The following is a 7,208-nucleotide window of genomic DNA, read 5'->3' on the forward strand; positions in this document are numbered from 1 at the left end:
GATAAGATTGTAAAAAATATATAGATGTAAACGGAAAGATTGTAAGGAATGGAAGTCATGTAAACCCTTAGGGGACACATTATGAATAAAGAAGAAGGTAAATTCAACAAAAAAACTCAGGAAAGTAATTATGACTCATAGATCTAAAGTTTTTGGTTTGAAACTTTTCAGAAGTCGACAATGGCAAAGTATAAAAGGAAGCGTTTAAACTTCAGCATAACTATTTTGCAAGGAAATACTTTACTATCCCACAATTTTATTTCAAATTAGAAGTATGCTAGCAATTAAATAATTATTCCATTCAAAATTATTCAGTATCAAAAATTGGATTCTAACTTCAAAGTCTTTGAAATTAAAAGGTTTTAAATGAGAGAAATTTGAAATAAAAACAATTAAAATTACAGTGTAATTATTTTCTGCTAGAATCGTAAGAATAAAATAATAATTATTAAAAGAAACTAGTTTAGAAATTTAAAATTCAAAACTTTTAGTATTTGTAACATTTCGAATATTCTTCATGTATAACCTGTCAATTCAAATTATTTAATTTTAAACGTTTTAAATGAAATCACTTATGATTCGGCAATACATTTTTTTCAGCTTTAGAATATAAATAATTTAAACCTGCAATAAGCAGATTATTCGATGTCAAATCTCGTGAAAAATTGGAATTAATGTAAAGCCTTTGAAATCGAAAACTTTTTATAAGGAGAGGAATTTTAAATTGAAAGGTTTTAATATATTTTCAATTTAAAACGTTCAAATTGATTAATTTTATAATCAGAAATATCAAGAATTGTGTTATTTGAAATTTTTTCATAGAGTTGATAAATTAAAATACAAGTATTAATATAAAATACAATACAAGTATTAATATTTTTTTAAATTTTGAATATGCCTCAAGTATAATCTGATAAATTTAAATTATTTAATTTTGAATGTTTTGAATTGAAAATTGAAACGCAGAATTCTAAATGTTTGTATTTGGGTATTATCAGATTTTGAAGGCCATTAATTTAAGCCTAATCAAGTTAGAAGACTTACAGTTGTCAATTTTACGATATTAAACCCTTATATTCAAAACCAAATTAAATTTCAATGTTAAAATTTTTAATTGTTTAGGACTTGATTCTTAAATTCAGAATCTGTTCAATGCTTTACATTTTTATTTTACATTTTCAAGCCTTTTTGTTTAATTTGAGTCATCGAGAAAAAAATATTACATTTTAGTAGACACGACTTTTTTTACGTAAAAAAATTAATTCAGGAAATATCCCGCGCGCCAAGGTGAACAATCCGTCGAGAGGGAAAAATGGGTTAAGCCAAATCTGCTGTTTGCGTGAAAAAACTCACTATCTTCGTTTTGACGTGAGTCTTCTTTACGTATACGCTGCAACGCAAAAATGACCCTTACGTCAAACTTTAGAGAGTAACTTTTTTCTTCAAGACGGCAGAAGTAATCACGGCTTATCACATTGAAAAAATTATTTGATAACAAAATTTCGTCACTTATTTATTACATGAAAACATTTGTTTTTGCTTACAAGATTTAAGAAGTAAGAAAAAAATCGTGATTGGAATATATTGATTTTTGAAGAACAAGAAGCTTTAAGCATTATAAAGCTAGGCGTAAATAATTTTAACATATCTTTCTTTTTAATTTAATAAACTCAACATTAAAATGGAAGTTTTAATATTGTCAGAAATACATATTCACTTTACCTTCAAGTACCTAGATGACAGTTTTGACTTGTCATATTCATTGTAATTTTTACATTATGTCTAATTGTCTACTGTGTTATGAATTGCAGTTAGAAGAAAGTTGTGAATAATACAATAGAGCGGAATTAAACTTCGGTTTTCAATCAAGATCTTTGAAAAAGAGTATACAATTTTTGAAAAAATAAGTCTGACAAAAAGGTGTCAGATCACGTATTTTTTGGTTCGATTCATAACTTTATTTAAATATGAAATTCCTTCCTAATTTCTTTTTAATTATGCAAGAAATTAACATTGTTAATATCTTTTTCAAATAAAAAAGTGGGGTTTTTTGCATGATTGTTGTTATTTTTCTTAAAAATACCTTTTTTGTTAATGAGGTTATTAATTTGTAATGCATAAGCCTTTAAAATTTTATAAAAGAAACTGAAAGTTAATCAAATATTTAAATTATTAGAAAATAAATTGATTAAAGAAACACTTTAAAAACGCAAGTTTTTTATTAAAGGAAAGAATTCAAAATAATTATTTTAGCAAAATCAAACATTTTTAATGGAATTAAATATGCAAACAGTTAAACAAGTAAATTCAAACAAAAGCTTAATCGACCAGCTGGAAAGTATAGTTTTCTATACATGACCGGTGGAGAACATTTTAAAGTTTCAACTTATTTTTCTCAATAAATACAAAATAAAGAAATAAAGGAAATAATTAAAGGAAACTAAATAAAAAACTAAGGAAACGTATATATTTATTAAAAATAACATAAAATAAAAACAGCGTCAAATTCTTTTTAAAAATATAGACTATTGAAGTACATAATAGTTCTGTGAATTTATAGCATTGGTTTATATTATTTTTTTCATGGTTGCGGTTTAAAAAATGTAATTAGCTCATATATTAAAATAACAAAAAGACGAAAATTATGGCAATTCTTATGTCAATTTTTAGTATTAAATGATAATAAAAAAAATTAAGCAAACTTACATTTTTTCTTAAAGTTAGATTTCTGGAGCAGGGAAAATGACATTTTGTAAGTTTGAGTTATTTCTTATTTCAATTTGAAAAAATGGTTCATATTTATAACATGGCCTTAGCTAAACTGTAGAAGCAAGCCGTAATTTCCTTTGACTTTCGAAAATGCTTCTTACACTTTACAGCTGTTAAAAAACTAACTAGACAACTTTTTTAGTTTATTTAAATTTAAATAAAACTTAACGGTATATTCAAATGCACTTTTCTAGTAATTTCCAAAAAAATTATATTTTAAATAAAAAATATACTTTTTAATTCAAATTTGTTATTACTATTTTATACTAACATCTTTGCTACATTTTGGGCATAATTTTGATTTTAAAAAGTCTTTAGAGTTTTCGAATTCCTTCAAGACCTTTTCTACTTAATTAAAATTATTTTTCCATTCACTTATAAAGTAAAATTAGATTATTACCATTTTGGATTTCAAATGCACTATAAATTGGCGCGACCGAATATATAGCTGCCTGTCGCGCCTCTACAAACATGTGGCGGAACCAATCGGTACATGTCGTGCCTCTACAAATATGTGGTCGAACTAAAAGCAATATATATGCAGGACCACAAACTTGCCTGCCGCGCTGCCTACCGGTATGTGGTGCAACTAATCTCATGCCGTATCTAGGACCTAATATCTTTGCTTTCTTCTAATTGTTTTGACTGTTATATGTCTTTTTATCATGTAGAGCCGTTACAAATTATTAAAAATGTATCAAGAAAACGGTTTATTTATGTAATTATTGTGAAAATGACAAGTTTGATGTTTCTAGTAGTGCTTTTCTATTTTTTTATTGAATCATTTCCATTAATTATCACTCCGGTATGAAAATTAGGTTATAAAAGTGAACTTGAGAACACCCGAAGCCCCCGCATAAAAGAGAAGCTTTTTAATAATTATGAACGATCTGAGGAGAAATGGTTTTGGTTTTATTTTTAAAGAATAATTTTAAGTTTTAAAGAGTTTAAAATATGGATTAAAAGAATATGGAAGCCTTTGAGACCATTTTTTTTTTAATTATTCAAGATTCACAAATTTTTTAGGTACACTGAATTTTGTCAGGGTATGAAAAAAAGTTCTTAACATTCATGGGAAATGTTTAAATGATTGTTTTGTAAGGGATTTCAAGAGATAATCGAAAAAAGATCACACAACCTTTTGAATTATTTCCTAAAATCTTTAAAAAGTGTGAAAGATTTATGACAAAATTTTGCCATATTACATAATTTTAGAAAAAATTTGAGTAAGTTTAAGAGATATTCAAAACTTTTGAAACAATGCAAGAATAATTAAAACCTGTAAAGATTTTTTAAGAATTTTGTAAAGTTTCACGAAAATTAAAGACATTTTTTCAGATTCCTAAGAAAAATTAAAATAATTTCTAACTTCGAAAAATTAATTTGAAGAGATTATTTTAAAAGATTTTAGAAGATTTTAAAAATAATCAAAGAAGACTTTGAAAGATTTTAAGGCAGTTTTTAAAATTTTGCAGAATAAATAAAAATGCAGGATAAAGTTAAATCATTTTTAGAAATCAGAAGGTTTAGAAGGTCTGATAAGATTAAAAAAAAATATAATTTTCCTTATATTCGTATGCAAATTTTAAATAATTTTTTATTTTGAAAAATGAACTTTAGAGAAAATTGAAAAAGGTTTTTAAACATAACAAACGATTACCTAAAACTTCTAAGAATAGTTTAGAACATTTTAAAGCAAAATGTTTCAATTTGGTAAGATTGCAAAATTATAACGAACAAAAATTGTGTAAATTCAAGAAACATTTAGTAGAATTTAAAAGAATTTCCAAAGAATTTCCAAAGTTTTCAAAAATATCAATAAATTTGCTTAAAATTGCTGGAAAAATTGAGAAGATTCTAAGGTATTTTTTAAAAATTTGGAATGATATTTGAAAATTATGAGTGAAGTTCGTGTAAGTTAAAAATATTTTCAGGAACTTAAGACGTTTTAAATAGATTACAAATATTAGAAAACTTGGAAACATTTTCGAAAATGTGTCAAGTAATTTTTGATTCCTTCCTAACCTCTAAAAGTTCTAATCATCTTTTAAAAGGTCTCGATATTTTCATCCTATGAAAATTATATTTACATAAATTTAAAAACAAGGTGGTAATACTTATTTTCTTGTTCTCAATTCTCAGAATTTAATTTCAAGATGAATTTATTATAGCACTTTGAAAAATAATTTTCGATTATTTTTAGTGTTTTCAAAGATACAAAAAATATTCGTTAATGGTCTTTCTTTAAGAAAAACATACAAATTTAAAAATATTTTAGCTTAGTTGCAAAGTCAAATTGATTTAAAAAATATCACATTTAAGAGTTCGTTATTTTATTGTAATAGAAAACAATATTTTAGGATTTATCATATTCCTTGTTTATCATCTATAGATATAATTATATTTATTATATAGTAGCATTATATTTTAAAACGGCAATATTAAAAAAAATTTGTTCTTTATCACTATATTTAAAAAGTGTTTGAATATCCGGGGCTAATACAAAATAACGAAAAAATGAATAACAAAATCATAAATTAGCAAGAAAAAAAATTGCCGAATTATAAAATAAATGAATTGTTAAATTCCCATAAACATTTCTATTCCTGAAATTTATGTTCGACGAAATTTAAAATTTACCGAAAAAAATTAATAAATTATTAATTATGATCAATTAAATTGTTTGCCTTATTTATAATTATAATAATATCTCATAAATTAATAATCAATTAACTATGTTTAGCAGTTCTAAATTTCGAGAATTGAAATATTTGTGGGAATTTAATAATTCGTTTATTTTACAAGTCGGTTTTGAACTCGGTGAATTTTATTTTCCGATATTTTTAAATTCGGGATTTTATTTTTTTGGCTATTAAAGATCTTGTCGTTATTTGAAATTTTTATAATTTGATAACAATAACTATTTTTGGCATTTTTTTGTATTCATTTGTGTATTTTTTATAAGTTCTGAATATCCATGCAATTTTTTTGTTTGTTTAAATTGTGTCAATTATGCTGCTTTTTCCTATATTAAAGAAAATAATACGTAAGTACATAAGTCACATTTACTATCTGACTCTGCACTATGAGAAAACATGATTTTAAAGGGTTTTTCATATTTATTTTCTCATTTTTATTCATTTTTCCTATGGTACTGCAATATCTTTGGTACTGCATGGTTTTATAACCAAGTTACTACTAGCGCTGCCGTACGGCCGTTTTCAACTCTCGTGACACATTTTTTGCATTGGCAATACAGTGGAAGCACCCCCCTGTTATTCATACAAGAACCACAAGGAGTAAGTGTAGTAAATGAAGAATTTCTTCTTTTTTGTGGTGATGGTTTGTGGTTATAATAGAGTACTTGACACCTCACCACGAACTACAAGGCACTCTGAATGCTGACCAGGGATGGGCAAGTAAAATACCCTAGGAAATTTACATAGATTTTTAAGGTAAATTACTAGGTATTTTACATGACTAGTTTCTTACACGATGTAAATTACGCGTAAATAGAACTTTACGTTCTGCGGTTTTCGTTTCCCTCCACATATATAACCTCTGAAGGTGGCGTCTCATTATTGCAGAATTGCGTTTTCATCACAGTGTTTCTCTAAATAACTAGGAGTATATTATTGGCTAAAATGTCTATTGAATTGACGAATTACGTAAAACGCAACGCAATTCTGCAACTATGGGATGCCACCCTCCGGGGTTCGTTCAGGATTCTCACCAAGTGCAATCATTGAGTGAACCTGGAAAAGGGGCGTGGTTCACGAAACTGAACTGCGAAATGTGGTGTGCTTTGAACGGTTGCGTGTAGAAGGATTTGGCGCGAATCATGCCGCGAATACAAAGATTGCCAGGTTATGTTTATATTTAACAACATACAATGGAGAGACAGCGGAAGAAAATAATTGTTGCTGCAGTTGCATCAAACCAGTTATTTTTGCAAACGATTATGCATGCAACTATGTTGGAAAGTGATCATGCGGATAGTGATAATGAGGTGGAAAGTGCTGGCATTTTAATGGAATTTTCCATGGAAGTCCGATGCCCGAGAGAAACGCCTATTAGAATAACTGGATTTCCTGAAAGAATTGTTCCACAATTTAACGCAAAACAATTTAAGGAATATTTTAGAATGAACCCAGTGGGCACCGGGACGTCCTAACGACGTCTTTCAACACAACCTTTGGATATTTTTATGTCTTTAAAAGGTCCTCAGGGCGTCCGCCGAAAGATGTATATAGGACAAGTTTAGGACTTGTGTGCCCTCTAAGCAGTTACTAACTTGCAAAAATTAATAGGAGAGCAGTTATCAAGTAATTGCAAAATTCCGGCTCGAAAACAATTGCTGTCGATAATATAGTTATTGGCTACGCCTGACTGGTTTTCTTTTTTTTCAAATTAAGAGAGCGCACCATAACCTAAAAAGT

This window comes from Belonocnema kinseyi, chromosome 8 (assembly GCF_010883055.1).
Source record: "Belonocnema kinseyi isolate 2016_QV_RU_SX_M_011 chromosome 8, B_treatae_v1, whole genome shotgun sequence".
Lineage (NCBI taxonomy): Eukaryota > Metazoa > Arthropoda > Insecta > Hymenoptera > Cynipidae > Belonocnema > Belonocnema kinseyi.